Source organism: Jaculus jaculus, chromosome 7 (genome assembly GCF_020740685.1).
Source record: "Jaculus jaculus isolate mJacJac1 chromosome 7, mJacJac1.mat.Y.cur, whole genome shotgun sequence".
NCBI classification, from domain to species: Eukaryota; Metazoa; Chordata; class Mammalia; order Rodentia; family Dipodidae; genus Jaculus; species Jaculus jaculus.
The window spans coordinates 13,258,442-13,280,761 of NC_059108.1; the positions used below are offsets into that span (position 1 = coordinate 13,258,442).

Genomic DNA, 22,320 nt, shown 5'->3' on the forward strand with positions numbered 1-22,320 from the left:
TGTTTCCATAAAATTGTTCTTCAGTGTTATTAAAAAAAACATCATATTTCTTCTCAGAAGTATGGCTCCAGCAATAGCAGTAAATTTTCCAAAGGAGCATTATGGCATAACACATTAACTGGTCATATCTTTGATCATCCAGCCCTGGAAGTTTCTCAGATTCATTCATTCATTCATTCATTCATCCATTCATCCATTCATGCAGCAAGTATTTGTGGAATGCCTCCTGTGGAAAACCATTATGCCAAAGTGTTACAGTTTTTTCAAAGATCATTATCACCACCACCACCAACAACAACAACAAAAGTGGCCTGCCTGTAAGGGTGAGGGGGTAAGAAGAAGTAATATAGGGTTGGGGTAAGGCCCAGTAATAGAGGACTTGCTGGCAAGTTTGAGGTTTGATCCTCAGCATGCACGCGCGCGCGCGCACACACACACCCACACACACACACGGAGTACAATGAGATAATGAGGAAGAGTATAGGAGGTGTAGGTGATGCCAGTGGTTTGGAGGACCAGAGAGAGGTCACTTTAATGCTGTGACAGTGTGTGACTCTCTCACCTCTAAAATGTGTGGGTCTTCCTTCATTCAGTTAACAAACACGCCTGCTTTGTGCTTGGCAAGTGTCCCTGTAACTCAAGCTCGTGTGTGTGTGTGTGTGTGTGTGTGTGTGTGTGTGTAGTTCAGAGAACATTGGCCTTTTGCCCTCTTTGAGGCAAGCTCTCTCTCTCTCTCTCCCCATCATTAATTATTTATTTAATGAAGTAGGGTCTCGCTCTAGCCCAGGCTGACCTGGAATTCACTATGTAGTCTTAGGCTGGCCTTGAACTCACAGCAGTCCTCTTACCTCTCTGCCTCCCAAGTGCTGGGATTAAAGGCGTGCGCCACCACGCCCTGCCATGCTCTCTTATTGATTGCATACAGCAAGCTTCTGGGGGGTCCTTGTGCCTCCCACTCCCGTCTTGCCATGGAGGTGCTCTGAATCACAGACCTTCATGACAGAGTCCAGCTTTACGTGGGTCCTGGAGAGCTGAGCTTCGATTCTCATGTTTGTTTTGATTCTTTCCACAGTGCTCTAAGGCTTCTTGACAGTGGATTGTCTCTGAGGGCTGAACGAATAATAAAACTTCCCATTCTTTTTTTTTTTTTTTTGCAGGAAAAATGACCCCAGGAAATCTTCATGATAAAACAAAACCAATATCGATGAGCATTTGCTTTTAAATATGTCTATACAAATCTTCTAATGACAATACCAATCAGCTTTTTTCTGGCTGTTTTTTTTTTTTTCAGGATTTTTCTTTTACAAAAATTTCTTTTTTTTTTTGTATTTTTATTATTTATTTATTTATTTGAAAGACGGAGATACAAAGAGAGAGAGAGAGAGCGAGAGAGAGAGGGCACACAAGGGCCTCCAGCTGCTGCAAATGAACTCCAGATGCATGCGCCACCTTGTGCATCTGGCTTACGGTGGGTCTGAGGAATTTGAAGGCAAGTGTCTTAACCCACTAAGCCATCTCTCCAGCCCTTCTTCTCTTTTTTCCTAAGCAGTCAGTTCCTTCTCAGAATAATTTGGAAAAGAACATTTCCCATGGCCAGGACTCACAAAAGCATGCTTGAGTCTGGGCTGTTTTCTGTAACTGCCGCTCCAACTTTGTAGTGATACCAAGACGGGTTGTTTCCCGCCCTTGACTCTTGGAGGAGGGAAGGTAGGTGACCCACACTCCCCTACGTCAAACCATTCCCGGTCTCACTGACTCACGCCACAGGGCCACCCCGTCATGCAAGACCAGAGACGAGATGCGGACAGCTAGCCGCAGGCTCCCAAAAGAAATCACCGTGACAGCAGGGACAGGCGAGAGCAAACTCAGTGACCCTAAAGACTGGCAGAGTGGAAAGGTGAATACGCCGTAGGAACGAGCAGCCTTATGCAGAAAGCCAGAATGCTGGAGATGTGAATTTATTTTCTTTGCCACCCAGGGGAGCCAGAGACTCACGAAAATCTTGTACAAGCTGCCACGGTGAAGAGAAAAGCAGTGTTTGGCTTTAGGACTTAGTCACAGGTGCCAAACACCGAGTCACCGACGGAGCAAAGCAAAAACAGGACGCCAGCAGAGAAGGTGTGCATGCCAGGGGGGTTGTGAGGCCCATGGGGTTTAGGCCCAGGCATATCTCTCCCGGGGATCAGGACTTTCTCTCTCTCTTTGTCTCTGCTGAACTCCTCTCCGTATTGGATTCCTTCTCAAGAGCCCCCAAGGTGACATTCTTAGAAGAGAAGAGCAGGTGGTGACCTGGCCATGACCCCTGCTGTCATTGGATAGGGGCGTCTGGCCCATGTGGGCTCAGGAGTGGCGAAACCCCAGGAGCTCAGTATTCCTGCAGAATGGTTAGGAACGGCTCCGCGGAGATAGGCCCAGAAGGCAAGGAATGAATAAATCCTACCATGGCTGGGGAGAACCGAGAGAGTGTCTCGGCCAAGTGCGGGGTGTTTGCTGTTTTCTCTCAGGGACTCTCCCAAGCAGCCCTGGAGATAGGAGTGGTTCATGATCAGCTCTGGTTTACAGATGAGAGCAAGATTCAGCTCTCGACATAAAGAATTTCCCTAAAGATGTCAGGTAACGATAGAACCGAGTTTTAGGTCCAGAAACTCTTGTTTGATCATCAGGGAAGGGACAGGCCGGGCGTGGTGGCGCACGCCTTTAATCCAGCACTGGGGAGGCAGAGGTAGGAGGTTTGCTGTGAGTTTGAGGCCAGCCTGGAACCACAGGCTCCATTCCAGGTCAGCCTAAGCTACAGTGAGACCTTACCTACAAAACAACAAGAAAGAAAGGAAGGAATTAAAAAAAACGGGGGTGGGGAGAGGAAGTGAGATACTGGGAACAGGCAGGTAGGTGTTAGGAAATAGGACAGAGAGTCCTTAAGGAATGGCTTCCCTGCCTCCAGGTGAACTTAAGCCCCAAACTTTCATGTCCCAGATGCCATAGTGTATAGGCTTCTGATGGAGGCCGAGGCTAGAAGAGTGCCAGGCCATTTTCGGGACACCTCACACAGAACAGGCACTAACTCCTGGGGACAGCAGCTCCGGAGGGTCTGAGGGCTGCTGCCACCTGGGGTCCTATCCCAGGAAGCTCTCTGTCCACCCCAGGCCTTCAGCCCCGTTCTCATCGTCCCTGCCACCCCTCAGGGGGTCGCACTGAGGTCCATGGGGGCAGGTCCGCCCTGATCAGAAGCCAGCAGGAGCCAGAAGGGCTGGCAGGAAGAGAGGGATTCAGTGCCCCCTGGAGTGGTTGATTAAATCATGAACTAGAGGGCTCTGGAAAGAAAGTTGGTGTCTCAGTTTCTTCTTGAACTGAGAACGTTCCAGTGGACCTGGCCAACAGGAAATGAGATAACAGTCCAAGCCTTATGTGACCGGGAGACAGACTCATAAAAATGTCATCGGTCTTGTCCGACTTGCTGGCAGCGCTGGCAGAGTCGTAGCCCTGGCACCATGGTAGAGGCTCTCATGGCATTTGTATTCCCTTGGCTTTCTTTTGATTGTTACCTGAGAGCTTTGCGATCTCATACTGTTTCAGTTCTGTTGAGGAAGAGGGAATTAGGATGGGTGGCTTTTGGGCTGTGCTGAGCTCCACATTCTGCCCTGCCACAGCCATCTCCGGAAGTTTCTGTAGACAACAAAGTCACACAAAAGAAACCCATTCCAGGTGGCTGGTCCTTCAGACCGCCGCGTGGACGTCTGATGCGGTTGATGGGGGTCCTGCTGAGGCCCAACCCCGGGACTTCTTTCCCCAGGGTTCACTGCCGAGTGTCCACTGAGTGTCTGCTGGGTTCCAGGCGCTGTTCTGTGCACTGGGCATCCAGTAGGAAATAACAGACAAAAATCCTTGCCCTCAGGCTGGAGAGATAGCTTAGCGGTTAAGGTGCTTGCTTGCAATGCCAAAAGGACCCAGGTTCAGTTCCCCAGGACCCACGTGAAGCCAGATGCACGAGGTGGTACATGCATCTGGAGTTTGTTTGCAGTGGCTGGAGGCCCTGGCATGCCCATTTCACTATCTGCCTCTCTCTGTCTCCAATAAATAAATAAATAATAAAGAAAATCCCTGCCCTTGTGAACATTATGCTGTAATTGAGGAATATGGATAAAAATTTAAAGAAGAGTTGGGTGTGGTGCCGCATGCCTTGAATGCCCGCGCTCAGGAGGCAGAGGTAGGATCACCGTGAGGTTGAGGCCACCCTGAGACTCTCTATAGTGAATTCCAGGTCAGCTTGGACTAGATTGAGACCCTACCTTGAAACAAAACAAAACAAAACAAATTTAAGAAGAAACAGGTTAAGGTAAGTGTTATTAAAAAACAAAACCAACTAAAGCAGAGTGCGGGCACAGGGGTGTATGTGTGTGTGAGTGTGTGTGAGTGTGTGTGTGTGTACCTACATTCGCTCCTAGTTTAAATAAGCAGAGAACAAAGGCCGTGAGGGGATGACGTGCAGGTACCTGGAAATGGAAAATCACCAGCAAAGGCCCTGAGCTAAGGAGTATGGTCCCCAGTTAACAAGAGGCCAGTCCACTATGAATGGAGAGGCAAGGGCAAGAGTGACGGGAGGTGGGGCAGAGAGGTGGTTAGGATCCCCTGAGATCTAACACCTAAGACCTGAAGGACCACATTCAAGTCTTTATTTGTCCCGGAGTGAAATGCCAAGTCAGTTTTGAACAGAGAAGCTATCTGACGTTGCTGATGGGCCAGGGCACAGTGCAGTCTGCAGAAACAATGTGAGCCCCAAGAGTCGTGAGCCGGGCAAGGTTATGGTTAAGAGGGTTTGGCCACTCTTAGCAGCACTTGGGAGGCAGAGGTAGGAGGATTGCTGCGTGTTTGAGGTCAGCCTGAGAGTCCATTGTGAAGTCCAGGTCAGCCTGGGCTAGAGCGATACCCTACCTCGAAAAGCAACAACAACAACAAAAAGAGGTAATAAATGACTCATAAATGTCATTTAAAAAGGAAAGACAGACACAGGAAATAAGTGTAACAGTGTATGTCATTTTAATATGTTTAAGGTATTACCAGTTCGAATAGTATAAAAGGTAATCAAAGATGTGAAACTTCAGTGTGCAGTTTAGGGTTACAGAGCGCCTTAACTTAGCCACAGTTCAAGAGCTTAGCAGTCCTGTGTAGCTTGCCATAGCACATGCTCACACTGCAGGGGACCAGGGTGGCAGAATGTTCTCTGAAGCAGCGTTTTACATAGTCCAGGTGAAAGGCAGGGAAAGGTGTGGCCAAGGGCAAAAATCACCACCAAGAGGAGGGACCCAGGGGCAATGGCTCCTGCTAAGGCCCGCGTGGAAACTACTGACTTGATCGCTTTTGCTCCCCGGAAGCAAAATGTAATGACCATAGGAAGAAAATTCCAGGCTCTGTGGGACAGCTACCTGGAAGAAAAGAGACTCCCTGCTTCCTTTGTTGGTGCTTAATATTGTCTTCACCATGCTCCACCATCCCAGAGGCCCTGGCTCCCAGAAAGCTCCTCTAGAAGCCTCCGTGAACCTTCTAGTAGGCTCCCCCTGCACCCCGAAAATTCCCACAGTGGCCAGGAACCTTCTCCAGCATCCAGGAGGCTCATCCACCTCTCTGCTCTGATTGTTATGTAGAGCTTGGCCACTCTTATCAGCAAGCACCCCCTTGCATGCACAGGGGGTGCTTGGGGTGGGGACCTTAGGGAATCTTGCCTTCTGGAGGCGAGAATTTTCCTTCCTTCTGCTCTTGGCTTGTTAACAACACATTTGATGATAGGGGAGTTCAATCACCTTCCCCTTGCTCTCCAAATCCCTGTGTGCTGCATTGGGACTTTCATGGGCCCTAGACACTTTTATCTTTGTGTTCCCTTCTCCCCACTAAAAACAAGTAAATAAATAACAATAAGTGTATATACACATTCACATATGTGCTCACTTCTGGGTTGGTAAGAAAGATGGTCATAGAGCTTGCTTGGTCGAGTGCTTGCTTAACGTGAATGAAGCTTTGTGCCTGGTCCTCAGGGGCACATAGACTGGGCATGGTCACACATGCCTGTAATCCCAGCGCCCAGAAGGTGGAGGCAGGAGAATCAGAATTGCAAAATTACCCTTGGCTACATAGTGAGTTCCAGGCTGGATTGGCTTACATGAAACCCTATCTCCAAAAACAAATGAGTGTATTTATATATACTTGAATTTTTCTTCAAGATGAAATGAAAGTACCCCCCCCCCTTTTTTTTTAAATTTTAAGGTAGGGTCTCACTCTAGCCCAGGATGACCTGGAATTAATAATGTTGTCTCAGGGTGGCCTTGAACTCATGGCAATCCTCCTACCTCTGCCTCCTGAGTGCTGGGATTAAAGGCGTGTGTCACTAGGCCTTGCTATTTTTTTCCCATTTTTCTTTCCATGACGTTTTGAGCTCCTAAAGTATGTTTTTTTGTTTTGTTTTGTTTTGTTTTGTTTTTTTTTTTGAGGCAAGCCCAACAGACTGGCTTTTTTTAATTTAATGCAAGATAAAGAGAATTGATGTGCCACTATAGTAGAACTCCAGATGTGTGCACCACCTTGTACACATGTGTGACCTTGCACTCTGTGTCACCTTGTGCATCTGGCTTACGTGGGACCTGGAGAGTCAAACACAGGTTCCCCAGGCTTCATGGGCAAATGCCTTAATCGCTAAGCCATCAGTGGTTAAGGCATTTGGCTGCAAAACCAAAGGAGCCTAGTTCGATTCTCCGGGACCCATGTAAGCCAGATGCACAAGAGGGTGCATGTGTCTGGAGTTTGTTTGCAGTGGCTGAAGGCCCTGGCGTGCCCATTCTCTCTCTCTTTCTCTCTCTCTCTGCCTCTTTCTCTCTCTCAAATAAATGAATAAAATTTTTAAAAAATTATTTAAAGTTCTAGATACCTTGCCTGCTGGATCTAATAGGGAATTTGGCCCTTGCCCTACCCATTCACAAAATTACCCTCCCTATCTTTACTGTGTCTCCCCCCAAGAATCAATAAGGGGGTATTTGAGCTCCCCAAGGCCTTTATAAATGTTTCTTAGATGTGTCTTCACAGTCTTCTAAGGCATGACATCCGTTGAAACACTCAGGGTCACAGTCTTCAGTAGGCTAAGTTGCCGTTAGTCATGTCTTTCTAAGACTAAGTGTGCCTGGCAGTTTTATATAAAGACTATCACGTATATACCCAGCCTAAAGAGTACACCACTGGAATAGGAAATAACCTAACTGTTGCAGTCCGCTTGTTGTCTCTAGGACAAACATCCAACCAGACACAGCTTAGGGAAAGAAATGGGGTTATTTCAGGTTTACAGACGCAGGGGAACACCATCAGTAGGAGAAGCAGTTGGCTCCCTTTCAGAGAGCCCAGCAGAGAGACACCAAGGACCACAGAATGCCAGCAGGCATGAATAGCCAGAGCTCCAACTGCCCTGAACACACCTAGGTAGGGCTACGCTTAATATTCACCCCAAACATATCTTGCAGGTGGACTCAAAGATCCATGCCCAGTGAAACTCCCCCAGCCAGGCTGCTGGAGACCCAAGTTACAAGCTCAATTTCTCATCAAAAACATCTGAGTGCATGGGGCTACGCATTCAAATTACCACAGCAACTTCTCATCAGCATATCAAATTTTAATGATTATGGACCCTTTCATTTTTTCCCTCTGTGGAGGGATACAATGTGTTTTGTTTCATTTTCCCCCTTTCTCCCTGGTATGAGAACAATGTCAGGTGGCTGGTGGATTCTAGACACTTTGTTCAGTTGCCCAACCTGAGCCAGCTGCACTTTCAATTGATGTGACTCCTGGAAATCCTTAAGTGACTCTCCTGTAACTCGGTTTGCTTCTTTCCAGGCAGAGGATGGGAGAGAGCGCTTTCCTTTTCAACTTGAGCATGACCACATGACCTCTTGGTGAAAGTCTTTTCAAGATAGTATGCAATTTACCGGATTCTCTTTCCCTGCTCTGGGTCTACTTTGTCACAGATGGACAAAAGGCCTGTGCCTATGAAGAAGACAGCACAGAGCAGAGACCCCTGCTGGCCCCAGAAGACAAGTATTGTGAACAAACTAGGCTGTGTGTGTGTGGTGTATGTGTATATGAATATATATGAATGCATTGTTTTTAGGTTTGACAATGAGGCATAACCTATTGCAACACTTCCATAATTCTTTTTTCCATGTTCGGGTCTCTTTGATGTCTCCCTTTATCTTTTATTTTGTTTAGTTATTTACTTATTTGGGGAGAGAGAGAGAAAGGCAATCAGAGTGAGAGAGAATGGGCACTCTAGCCAGTGCAAATGAACTCCAGATGCATGTGCCACCTTATTCATCTGTCTTACGTGGCTCCTAGAGAATTGAACCTGGGTACTTAGGCTTCTTAGGCCAGTGCCTTAACCACTGAGCCATCTCTCTAGCCCCATGTCTCCCTTTTCTAAAGTTCCTGATGATCAATCTAAAATTTAAGGTTGTAGCAGCATGAGTCTGTAATACTGTTTACTTACGTTCAGTGCCCTGCCTGTTACAACCTATGAAAAGGTATAACACCCCTGTCGTTTAAATATGTCCCAGACTGTACCCTGTGAATTGTGAGCCAAAATAATCCCCTCTTCTCTTAATTTGTTTCTGTTAGAGATTTTAACACAAGGACAAGGAAAGTAACCAATGCCATTCCCAAATCATATGCAAATGGCATTAGGATTAAGAATAGATGAGGCTGAAGAGATGGCTCAGCAGTTAAAGTGCTTGCCTGCAAAGCCTTATGACCTGGGTTTGATTCCCTAGTGTTCATATAAAGCCAGATGCACAAGGTGGGGCATGAATTTGAATCTGGAGTTCATTTGTAGTGGCTGGAGGCCCTGGCATGCCTATTCTCTCTTCTCTTTATCTCTCTCTGCTTATAAATACATAAATAAAATTATAAAAAATGAATACACGAGGTGATGAAGCAGAGGCCCCAGGACCACATTTATAAGTAACTTTAGAGTCAGAAGTGTGTTTCAGGGAGCTCAATAGTAGAGCGCTTACATGGCATGCTCCGGTTTTGACGCCTAGCACATCAAAGAAAGAGAGAGAAAAGAAAAACAGGAAAAGAGAGGTTGGAGCTAGCAGGCTTACTCTGCCTGGCATATGGTCCCTCTGCCATGTTATGATGTAGCAGCAGGAAGCTCTCACCAGATGCTGAGCGGAGGTTGGCACCATGCTCTTGGATCCTCAGCCTCCAGAACTGTGAGCCACATAAGTGTCTCTTCTTCATAACTTATGTTTTTGCTAATATTCAGCTACAGCAGTAAAAGAATGAAGGATCCTCCTTGCTGAGCTCATGAATGGCCATGCAAGTCTCTTTGGCCAATGAAGTGTTAGAAAAATGACATGTAGCTTGCTGTGTTTCTCCTCTGTCTGCTACTTGTGTTAATGTCCCAGGAAGACTTCTCTGTCATCCTGCATGGGTCCTGGGGACAAGATGACATTAACAGAGTCACACCTGGCTCCGGATAGTTGCGCAGCTTAAGAGAGCTACAAACCTTTGTGGTGTAAGCCTCGGGGTTCCAGATCTTTCACCACTGCAACACATAGGTTATCATGGCCTGACCTGACAGATAACACTTATTACCTTAGGTCCATAGAATTTCAAAAACCCCAGAAAACCATAGAATATTACCCTTAATGGGGAAGCGACATGTTCAGACCTTTCCCTCCTCATAGTGGATGGCATGAATACCCCACCTGCCTCTTGCTCATTCATGTCCCAAGTACCTCCACGGCAGAAGGTCCTAATGATCTGATGGATTCAACTCAAGAGCTATTATTGCAGTCAGGTTCGCGTTGCTGGCAGAAATCACCCAACAAAGAGCAGCTTGTGGCGGAGGGTGGGGGGAGGTTTACTTTGGCTTACAGACTTGAGGGGAAGATTCATGTTGGCAGGGGAAAACAATGGCATGAGCAGAAGGGGGACAACAGCAACAGGACTGTGCCAAACACTGGCAAGGGGAAACTGGCTATAACACCCATAAGCCTGCCCCGAAGAATACACTGCCTCCAGGAGACATTAATTCATCAGCCGGGGACCTAGCATTCAGAACACCTAAGTTTATGGGGGACACCTGAGTCAAACCACCACAGATATCAAGACATTTTCTAGGGCTGGAGAGATGGCTTAGCGGTTAAGCGCTTGCCTGTGAAGCCTAAGGACCCCGGTTCGAGGCTCGGTTCCCCAGGTCCCACGTTAGCCAGATGCACAAGGGGGCGCACGCGTCTGGAATTCGTTTGCAGTGGCTGGAAGCCCTGGCGCGCCCATTCTCTCTCTCTCCCTCTATGTGTCTTTCTCTCTGTGTCTGTAGCTCTCAAATAAATAAATAAAAAATGAACAAAAAGTATAAAAAAAAAAAGACATTTTCTACTTGTCTCTTTAAGAAAAGACAGGAGAAACCTCTACTTATTTATTTAATTTGTTACTTTATGCCATCATAAGGCCTTGGTAAGGGTGCATGTCACCCTTCGGGTGGTAGTTTGAATTAGTTGTCTCCCACAAACTCATGTGCTCTGAAAGCTTGATCCCAAACTGATGGCAATTTGGGAACTGGATCCTTATTGGAGGTGGCATATTGTTGGGGACAGGCTTATGGGTGTTATAGCCAGCCTCCCCTTGCCAGTGTCTGGCACACTCTCCTGCTGCTGTTGTCCACCTGATGTTGCCAGGAGGTGACGTCCAGCCTGTGCTCATGCCATGTTTTCCCTTGCTATAATTACGCTTCCCCTCGAGTGTGTAAGCCAAAATGAACATCTTTCCTCTCCTCAGCTGTTTTTTGGGTCTGGTGCTTTGTGCCGGCAACAAGAAGGTGACCACCACACTTCCCTGTTTCATTTCCTGAGCAGTACGATTGCTGTGTTAGCACGTGGCATGTGGAAGGAAGGGAAAGGCTTCCTTCAAGCCCCTGGCCTCCGCCAAACGCCTTTAGCTTCCTAGAGTCCAGCACTGGGCTATCCACATTGACGAGTTATTTCTGCATAGTACTGGCTGCTGGTCATGGGTATGTGGCATTTATGAATACGTCCCAGAGGGAAGGAGGAATGAGAGAGTCGCATTTCAGGAAATCCCCTCAAGCCCTAGGTCCTATAGGGAAATTTCATTGTCTCATCTGAATGGTCTGTTATTTTTTTTTTTCCTCTTAAGCAAAACAGACAATAGATTAACAGGGGAAAGAACAAAACATTATATAGGGCTGGAGAGATGGATCAGTGGTTAAGGCTCTTGCCTGCAAAGCTTAAGGACCCATGTTCAACTCTCCATGTAAGCCAGATGCACCAAGGTGAGGCAAGCACGAGGTTGCACATGCCCACTAGGTGGCCCAAGCGTCTGAAGTTCCAGTTCAATGGCTGAGGCCCTGGTGCGCCAATTCTCTCTCTCTCCCCTTCCCTCCCTCCCTCCCTCTCTCCCTTCCTCTCTCCTTCTATCTCTGTCTAAGATTAAAAAAATATAAAAATTAAAAAATATATCAACAGGAGCCATGTAAAATATGAAAATTCAAAGAAGGGCCAGAGAGCTGAAGCTTAAATACTCACTTCCTGGGGGTACACGGAAGAATAGTGTGGTGGTTTGAATCAGGTGCCCCCCATAAACTCAAGTGTTCTGAATGCTTGGTCCCCAGCTGGTGGGAGTTTGGGAGGTAGAGGCTTTCTAGAGGAGGGGTGTTATCAGGAATAGGCTTAGGGGTGTTTCAGCCACGTCTCCTTTGCCGGAGCTGCTGTTTCCACCTGCTGTGGCAAGATGTCCAGCCACTGTGGAGCTTCCCCTCCAGACTAAGTGAAAATTCAAAACAAAACAAAACAAGCTGGGCAAGGTGGTGCACATCTTTAATCCTAGCACTTGGGAGGCAGAGATAGGATGACTGCCTTGAGTTCAAGCCCACCCTGAGGCTACATAGTGAATTCTAGCTCAGCCTGAGCTAGAGCAAGACCCTACCTTGAAAAAGCCAAAAAACAACAACAAACAAACAAAACACTCTTCTGGTCAGGTTTTTGTCCCAGCAATGAAAATGACTGCATCACATGGGGCTTTAGAGGAGTGCTAAATGACTTTCAGACAAATGAGCCTGGAGGTCACACATGGCCTGAGGAAAAGACCCCTTGGGCCTTTTGGTGGTGGACTTTGTGGTCTGGCCCTTTTATAAGATAATTTGATTTTCCCTGGGTAATGAAATCTCCGTAGGAAGGCTGAAGTGGTGATCGTGTTCTCGCAGGTGCAGCAGATCTCCAGCTAGAGGAAAGTTCCCTGCTCCCAGTGTCCCTCCCCATCTCCCCCTTCCACCTGATGTTCCCTTTGGGCATATTCTGGGGAGTTGTTTTCTGAGCTATAACAGTCCTTTAAGTCTATTCAGTCTAAGTGCCAACTTCATCAAGTTCGAAACCAAAACCAAAGCAGCATTCCAGACAGCCCATTTCGGGATCTATCCACACTGTTTTCATCAAGGAGGCCTTAGCTGAGATTCAGTGTCGTCTTTAGGAAGGAGCCAGATAGCAGCACAGGGAATCGCGGCTCAGTGAAGATCCTTCACTGATCTAGTTCAAATTAACTTTTGTTTTCAAGTTGAAAAAAAAAAAAAAAAAGCTATGTTTAGGAAATCTGCAGGGCAGCTGGTGGCTGTGAAAGCTGTGGTCCTCACAGAGTCAATACACGCTGCCCGTCACTTTGCCACAGGGGAAGCAAGTACCACAACCAACCCAGCTACCTTATTTATTTGAGACAGAGTGTGTATGTATGGGCACGCCAGGACCTCCAGCCGCTGCACATGAACTGCAGAGGTATGCACCACTTTGTCCATGTGGACTTATGTGAGCACTGGCGAATCAAATCCAGGTTGTCAGGCTTTGCAAGCAAGCGCTTTCAACCACTGGGCCAGCTTCCCAGCCTCCCCCCAGTCATTATTTACACCAGTGCACTGCACATCCCGGGCCATTCTCTGCAGTGCGGCAAGCGCAGGGAACATTTTGGAGGGCCCAGCGCAGCAGTGTGTATTAGAGATTCTATTTTCTGTAGTATTTCACAGTTGGATGGTTCTCATAAGAAAAAGCACTGAGCCTTGCATGCTCAAACTGAATAGCATTTTCAGAAATGGGACTTGTGACCACATATTTCTATTATTTCCATCCCCACTGATTCAAGACCTACACAAATAACTGGACTTCTGGCCTGTTTGGGAAAAGACTTCCAAATTTGCAAATTAATAACCCAGTCCTAGCTGAAATGCTAATGTTCAAATAGCTCATTTAGAAAACAAACCCAGCTTTATCTATCGGAGTAACCTTCGATTGTGGATTGGGTTGTAATTTATTTGTGTCCCTTCCTGCACCCCCTCACCCCAACCTCATGCCAACCCAGGACTGACAGAGAAAAAGTCTTCTGGGCTTGAATGTGGGACAGTTTAAATTATTTATTTATCTGCAAGCATAGAGAGACAAAGATAGATAGATAGATAGATAGAGAATGGGCATGCCAGAGCCATGTGCCATTTTGTGCATCTGGCTTTACATGGGCACTGAGGAATCAAACCCCAGTTGTTAGGCTTTGGAGGCTAGTGCCTTAACCACTGAACCATCTCTCCAGCCTGACACGGGACAGTTTAAATGAAGACAAGTCACTCATTGACTTCCCAATTACACCTATTGAGATGAGCCAGCCCCAAATGCCAACATGTATATCTGTCGTTACTGAGGAAAATCGCAGGAACTTGAAACAATTTTGTAAAACTATTTCAAACATTACATATGTTAAACCAACAGGCTCTTCAAAGCACTTGCTGTGTGTTCGGCACCGTTTGGATACCATGGCGAGTGCAGATATGGAAACAATAGTAACAGTACAAGACAAATGGTGTAAACATCACAGAACTATGTACAAAGTGGTTGTTCTTGGGCTAGCGTCAAGGCTATCTATGAAGACACAGGAAGGGAAACTATTAGAACTCTAGCTTTTATCTCATCCTTTTCCTATCTGTGTGATTTTAGATATGGACTATTCACATAGCAGCAGACATACAGTGAACAGCTAGACACAAGCAGACATGGTTCACATCACCTCTGTCTTGACAGACCAGCTGAAGGAGGGCAGAAACAGCAATACATCTATGGGGGTTTTCATTACTCAAGCTCAACGGTTCAAATTCCAGACATATGCAGTTCACAAGTTTGAAATTCCATGGCCTTCTGAGTGTCCTGTCCCACCTGGACATAAATTATCTGTTTTTTTTTTTTTAATTTTTATTTATTTGTTTGAGAGTGACAGAGAGAGAGAGAGAGAGAGAGAGAGAGAGAGAGAGAGAGAGAGAATGAGATTGGGCGCGCCAGGGCCTCCAGCCACTGCAAACGAACTCCCGATGTGTGCACCCCCTTGTGCATCTGGCTTACGTGGGTCCTGGGGAATCAAGCCTTGAACCAGGACCCTTAGGCTTCACAGTCAAGTGCTTAACCGCTAAGCCATGATTGTTTTGTCCAGGAGATGCATGCGATATAGACTCCTCACACACTGGTCACTTCATAGCCACTTCAGTTATCAGATCACTGGTTGTTACATAGCAGAGTATATGTTCAAGTAACAGTTTTTTTTTTAAAAGTCTTCCCTGACAACCTCCATAAGTATCTACAAGTATACAATACACCATGGTCATAGCCCCTCCCACCACCCCTTTTGTCCCCCTTCCACTGAATCCAGTCTTCTTTCTTACTAGCCCCTGGTCTGTTTTGATGTCATCATTTCGCCCTCCTGTTAGGCAGCTCTTGTGTGAGTAGCATCGCCTTCTGTGAGGTCATGAGCATCAAGGCCACTTTGTGTCTGGTCTGGAGGACAGTACTGTAAGCACTCCTCCTTGTCCTTTGGCACTTACATTCTTTCGGCCATCTGCTCTGCAGCGGTCCCTGAGTGATACGTATTTTACTTCAAAATGGCCCCACAGCATCATCAGACTGGCATGCAACAATTTTCTTTTCCCTTCTCTTTCCTTTCCTTTCATTTTTCTTTCCCTTCATTTCCCTTCTCTCTTATTCTTTCCTCTTCTTCCTCTTCTTCTTTTTTTTTGTTTTTTTACAACAATGTTTCAACATGTAGCCAAGGGTAGCCCCAAATTTAGGATGCTCCTGCCTAAGCTTCCCGAGTACTGGGATTATAGGCATGTGCCATCATTCTTGGTGTGGTGGTTTGATTTAGGTGTCCCCCATAAACTTACGTGTTCTGAATGCTAGCTCCCCAGCTGGTGGCAATTTGGGAATTGGAGTCCCCTGGAGGCAGTGTTTTGTTGGGGGTGGGCTTATGGGTGTTATGGCCAGCTTCCCCTTCCCAGTATTTGGCACACTCTCCTACTGCTGTTGTCCACCTGATGTTGGCCAGGAGGTGATGTCCACCCTCTGCTCATGCCATCATTTCCCCCTGCCATCATGGAGCTTCCCCCTTGAGTCTGTAAGCCCAAATAATCCCTTCCTCCCGCAAGCTGCTCTTGGTCAGATTGATTTCTGCCAGCAATGCGAGGCTGACTGCAACACTTGGTGTTCAGTTTTCTTAATAGTGAGCATTTTAACTCTTCTATTTTATCATTAGCTATTGCTATTAATTTCTTAGTGCCTAATTTGTAAACTAAACTTTCCCATAGGTCTGTATATGTAAGGGGACACGGGATACGGTTGTTGTAAGGAGGAAACAAAGAGAAAGCTATTATCCAGTTCAGCCAGTCTGGAGGAGGGGTGGTAGACATACGGGGTGGCCAGGGAACCAAGACTGAAGCCAGCCAAGGAAGGCACAAACAAGTCCCACATCAAGCTGGGGACGGATCCAGCACATCTGCTGCCAGCTCTGGCTGTTGGTGGCACCTTGCTACTGCCCCCATTCACTCCTTCAGCTGCTTGTTGGCTTATGCCTGGGCTGTGGCAACAAGCTGTACACCAGTCTCACTGTCATATGTCTAGATGCTTTTCTGGCACATTTTGGACTCTGCCTCAGAATCTTCATAATGGGCTCTCAAAAGCCCAGTGCCCTCCTAAGTGACTGTATACACCACTATAACAAAGACCTGAGAGTTGAGATGGTCAGTTTATACAGAGGTGAAGTTTACTTTGGCTCACAGGTTGGAGGTTGCAGTCCATGAACCACTGGCCCCACTGCTTCTGGGCCTGTGGCAGCCCATCATGACATCGGTGTATGGTACAGCAAAACTACTTATGGCCAATAAGCAAAAAGAGACCTGGATGTTCCTATCCTCTCAGTATATACTCCCAATGACCTAACTTCCTCCCAGTAGGCCTGTCCTCCTCCATTACCTCCCAATGGTGCTAGGGACCATGCCTTTAACTCTTGAGACTTTAGGGTACGTTGCAGGTCCAAAATGTTCCACAATAGGAGGCAGCAGAACTTTGTAAACCATTTTAGAACTTTCTAAAGGCATTTAAAGTTTCAATGGTGTTGCTTCCATGTCCTTACTTGTACTAATGCTATGTATTCTAAGGTTTACTTCAAATACTTAAACAAAGGGCTGTTATCTTGTGTGGACACTAGAAAGAATATGTTGATTCCAATCACTTGAAGGTCCTTTAAATTCTACACGTGCAGTGTTTCTCCTTGCAATCTTATCTGTTCTATTATTACTTTCTTACTTCAGTTTCTCTATTCATTATTGGCTCCAATGTTCTTCAATAAATCATGTTAGCTTCCCTGAACATCTACCCCAAGATTTGGGCTTTCCTTTTAGCTCATGTCCTTCCAAAGGTACTTGTCAATGCATGAAGCAGGCAAGCACAAAATAGAGCTTGCCTACTCTTCCTTGAGAACTAAAAAACACGACAATTCCAACATATGCTTGACTTGATGCTTATAAACTGCTATTTCTGAAAAACTGTATTTTCATTTGTGTAAGGCTATTATGCCACAGCTATTTTATTGTTATGAAAGTTGAGAAATTATGAAGAAAACACATTTTTAAGGAGGGAAAGATATAAAGCAAGCTTTGGCTCTGGCTTCTTCAATTAAAATAAATTATGTGTATATCTCTAAGCCCAACATCTCTCTTGTGAATAAATAAGAGGTCTTCAGGGTCCGTTGGCTTCTTCCCTGTGGGCCTAATTGGCTGTATACTCTCCTCCCCAGCTGGCACATGTCCCTCCCCAGGGCTGGTGCTTTCCTCCTGGGATTGCTACTTCCTTCTCATCCCCATGTCATCTTTGTGTGCCTGCAATATGTTTCCTGACTTGATTCATTGTAGTTACACAGTCTGTTTACCAGCCTGAAAGTCTCTCTTCCTTCACTGGCTTGCTGTGTGCTTCACCCCTCCCTTTCCATCTCTTCCCATGGATGCCTCTCACATTTCATGACCTCTTTTTTTTTTTTTTTTTTTTGGTATTTCAAAGTAGGGTCTCTCTGTAGCCCAGGCTGACCTGGCATTCACTATGGAGTCTCAGGGTGGCCTCGAACTCATGGCAACCCTCCTACCTCTGCCTCCCAAGTGCTGGGATTAAAGGTGTGCACCACCACGCCTGGATCATGACCTCTTTTTTTGAGGTAGGGTCTCACTCTAGCCCAGGCTGACCTGGAAATTACTATGTAGTCTCAGGGTGGCTTCATACTCACTGTGATCCTCCTACCTCTGCCTCCAAAGTGCTAGGATTAAAGGCATGCACCACCATGCCTGGCTCATGACCCTTATTGTTTTTCTTTATTTATTTACAAGAGAGAGAGAGAGAGATTGAGAGAGGTAGAAAGGGAGAGGGAGAGAGAGAGAAAATGGGCATGCCAGGGCCTCCAGCTACTGCAAACTCCAGACACTTGCACCCCCCTTGTGCATCTTGCTTACATGGGTCCTGGGGAATTGAACCAGGGTCCTTTGGCTTTGCCAGCAAATGCCTCAACCACTAAGTCATCTCTCTAGCCCATGACCCTTATTTTAATCCCAGCATCTCCCTGCAGCCATCTTTGATCATACAAGCCAGAGTTTTCTTTTTTCCTCAGACCCTCTCGGTGCATCTGGACTTCTTTCACTACCTGTTGCAGTAGTTACCCACGTGCTTACTAGGAAACCGTCAAGAAGCACACAGAAGTAAGATGACATGCTTTTTAAAGTATATTTTTATTTATTTATTTGCAAGTCGAGAGATAGAGGAGAAACATACAGAGAGAATGGGCATACCAGGGCCTTCAGCCAATGGAAATGAACTTCAGATGCATGTGTCACTTTGTGCGTATGGCTTTACGTGGGTACTGGGGAATGGAACCCGGATTGTTAGGCTTTGCAGGCAAGTGCCTTAACTGCTGCACCATTTCCCCAGCCCCCAAATGTTTCATCTTTAATAGTTAATTATCTCAAATATCTTGTTATAGTCACCAAAATTGGACGAACGCAGGCTGGCGGGGTGGAGGAAGGACAAAGGTGATTGACAGGCGATGTTGTGCTCACCGGCATCCAGCTCTCCTCTATTCTGAGCTACAAAGGACAGGACCTTCCCCCTCATCCCTGAAGCCTGATGTGACCTATGGCACTTTCACTGGTAGCTCTAGTTGCTGGTGCTTGACTCCTCAGCAGCCTCCTCCCATGCCACAGTGACAGTGGAGGATGAGCCCAGATGGCAGCCAGCCTGGTCACTGGCAATGGGGAATGGCTGGGCTTGAGGTTCCTTTGCATCATGACCGAGAAAGTCTCCGCTATAGTAAGTGATGGAAATTTGGGGGTTGTTACCTTAGTATAACATTGACCATTTAATTGACTCCTGTTATTTTAAATCTCTAGTGACTGGAGTTTGAAAGGTTGAGAGTCAAAGTGGTGTTCTTTGAAATGGAGTACCTCAAACACAATAGATCTGAAAGTGAACTCTGGGCTACCCAGTGCCAAGGGTAAGTGAAAGGGCTTGGGGTCAGCTTGGTGAGCTCCTTACTAGTGGCTTCCATCACTTATAAACTATGAATCTCAAACTAGCCTTTCCCAAAGGTTTTGTCTTAAGACCCCTTTATATTCTGAAAAAGCGCTGAGCTTAGCTTATGTGCACTATTTCTATGAATATTTACCACATTAGAAATAAAACTGGGGGCTGGAGAGATAGATGGCTTAGTGGTTGAGGCACTTGCCTGTGAAGCCTAAGGACTCTAGGTTCGATCCTGCAGTACCCACGAAAGCCAGATGCACAAGGTGGTGCATGTGTCCAGAGTTTGTTTGCAGTGGCTAGAGGCCTTGGCGTGCCCATTCTCTCTCAAATAAATAAATAAACAAACAAATATTTAAAAAGATAAGAAAACTGAGAGATTTAAACACAATTATTAATTTACTTAAAATTAGCACTAGGGCTGGAGAGATGGCTTGGCGGTTAAGCGCTTGCCTGTGAAGCCTAAGGACCCCGGTTTGAGGCTCGGTTCCCCAGGTCCCACGTTAGCCAGATGCACAAGGGGGCGCACGCGTCTGGAGTTCGTTTGCAGAGGCTGGAGGCCCTGGCGCGCCCATTCTCTCTCTCTCCCTTTATCTGTCTTTCTCTCTGTGTCTGTTGGTCTCAAATAAATAAATAAATAATTTAAAAAAATTAGCACAAACCCTATCACAATACTCATATTTTTATGGAAATAGTTTTTAAAGCGAAAAGTTGATGAAAAAGTATTTTTACATTTTTGTAAATCTCTTCACTGTCTGCTTCTCAATTAGCCTCTTAGTTTTGTCTGTTGAGATATACTATTCTGGATAAAATACGTGAAAAAAACATCAGTCTCATTCTGAGATGCAGTTGAAAGAGGAAGTTGAAATATTTAATCGTGTTTTTGTATGGTTGTGAATATTCTTTGACTTGACACCTCAGTGTGCAACAACTGGAAACTTATGACAGGTTCATTGCAAAGTATCCTTTGAAACCATGTTAGCTTTATAGTAGGTTTAAAGTCTTGGTCTGGGTTATATTTGGAATGTAAATAGTACATGTGCATGATTTTGTCACATTATCTGTAGGTCATTTGGAAAATACTGTTTGACCAAAGTATGCCAACTTTCCAACTGTTGATCCTTTTTTGATTTTTGATTTTTTCAGTTTTTCAAGGTAGGGTCTCACTCTAGCCCAGGCTGACCTGGAGTTCACTCTGTAGTCTCAGGGTGGCCTCGAACGATCTTCTTATCTCTGCCTCCTGAGTGTTTGGATTAAAGGTGTGTACCACCATACCCTGCTTGTTGATGCTTTTCATTATCAAACATTAAAAAACAAACAAACAAAAAGCCTCTCTCTCTCTCTTTTTTTCCAATTTCTTTGTTTTTCTCCAGGTAGGGTCTCCCTCTAGCCCAGGCTGAGCTGGAATTCACTATGCAGTCTCAGGTTGGCCTCAAACTCACAATGATCCTTCTACCACTGCCTCCTGAATGCTGGGATTAAAGGCGTGTGCCACCACGCCGGGCAGAGAGAAAGGGAGAAAGGGAGCACTGGGTGCCTCCACCGCTGTAAACTAACTCCAGGCGTGTGCGACACCTTTTACGTGAGTACTGGGAAATTGAACTCTGGTCATGAGGCTTTGCAGGTAAAGGCCTTAATGGCTGAGTCATCTCTCCAGCCCGAACTCACTTTTTTGTTTATTTTTTTTTTTAAGTTTTTTATACTTTACTCATTTATTTGAGGGAGAGAGAGAGGCAGGTAGGTAGGTAGGTAGGTGGATGGATGGAGATATATATATATATATATATATATGGAGAGAGAGAGAACAGGCCTCTAGCCATGCAAACAAGCTCTAGACACATGCACCATCTTGTGCATCTGGTTTATGTGGGTACTGGGGAATTGAACATGGGTCCTTAGGCTTAGCAAGCAAGCACCTTAACTGCTAAACCATCTCTCCAGCCCAAGAAATATGTTTTGTTTCCAAGGTAGGATCTAATTAGCCCAGGCTGACCAGGAATTCACTATGTGGTTTCAGGCTCATCTCAAACTCACAGTGACCCTCCTACCTTGGTGTCCAGAATGCTGGGATTAAAGGTGTGCGCCACTCCTTTCAACGGTAACAAGTTTCATCTGTTTTTCCTTCACAATAGGCTCACTTTTTTTTTTTTTTTTTTTTTTTGAGAGAAATGTTTGTCCTGAGTCACTGTAGTTGGTTGGCTTTTGTTCAGTGAAACTTAGTCCCTGAAATCAGCGGTTAGCTCAGCTCATAATTCAAGCAGGCTCACAATGGCCTCTGGACGAGACGTCTGACTGTGTGTGTACGAACGCATGCTTTGATGCCTACCCCTCCATTTGTTCCACAAGCTACAGAGGAGATGTGTATTCAAGGGTTTAATTTAATTAAGTTGGCAATTTCCACTGCTTCAAGGACTTTCTTGAGTGAACTTGGCTTTTCTTTCCCCCAAATACAGCTTGATGCCACGCCCTTGATTATCGCTTTCATCCATGCATGCTTTTGTACCATTGGTGGAAAGTTCCACACAGAGCCAAAGCAACATTTCAGTATTTCCATAAAAGTGGTTTCAACCTTGCAAACCTGGATACGTGGAAACCGTCTCAGGTTCTCCTAAGAGAAATATAGTCCTCAGGCAAGCGACTTAATCCATCTAAAATAGCAATGGTAGTAATAAAGCTGTTTGGAAAATTAAATGAAAGCTTACTGAACAATACTTGTCAAGCACTTAGGCTGATGCCTGGCATGAGAGAAGTGTTCAGCGCATTGCTGTGAATCGACAGGTATTGTGGAGGCAGAGTTATCATTTGTATGAATAGTGACGCTAATAATCTTTCACTTTTCCTCCCAAACTCATTCTTGTGGCAGATCTCCATTTCAGTTCATTGCCGTGTGGATCCCCTCCTGTGAATCTCTTTTAACACTAACCTGTCCACTCACAAGTACAGTTGGCATGACTTCTGCCACACTGCCATGGCGACCCCTTCTTTCCAGCTCACTCATGCACCCTTGCCTCTGCAGGCAGTGCTGGTTGTTGGGATCTGACCTTGCTAAGACTCATTTGACTCATCTGGAAAGGGGGAGGCCGAGACAGGAGGAACACGAGTTCCTGAGCAGCCTATGCTATATAGCAAGACCCCAAATCCAAGGGGAAAAGAAAAAAAAAAGATAAGGAAAAAGCATAGCCTTTTTATGTTTCTGTGGTGTTTTATTATGAGGATTAAGTGAAATAATATATTTAAAAGTAACTGGCAGAGTGCCTAGCTATATAGCATGCATTTCTCATATATTTTTAGGCAATCGTTTTTCTCTTCTGCCCTCATTTAACCTGCCAGGATGTTACCGTTGAATTCATTTTCTCACTGCTTTGCTTCATTCATTAAATTCCAGTACACATGATGGGGCGTTTCATCTGGTAAGTTCATC

At 45.8% G+C, this 22,320-nt stretch overlaps 1 long non-coding RNA gene across 1 annotated transcript; it reads left to right on the forward strand.

Annotated features, from left to right (window-relative positions):
• Nucleotides 1-1,566: 1,566 nt before the first annotated feature.
• On the forward strand, nucleotides 1,567-18,425 carry LOC123462150. The gene is made up of 3 exons (XR_006638125.1): nucleotides 1,567-2,118; nucleotides 17,995-18,082; nucleotides 18,364-18,425. It is a non-coding gene; the product is annotated as an uncharacterized LOC123462150 (long non-coding RNA).
• The last annotated feature ends 3,895 nt before the right edge of the window (nucleotides 18,426-22,320 follow it).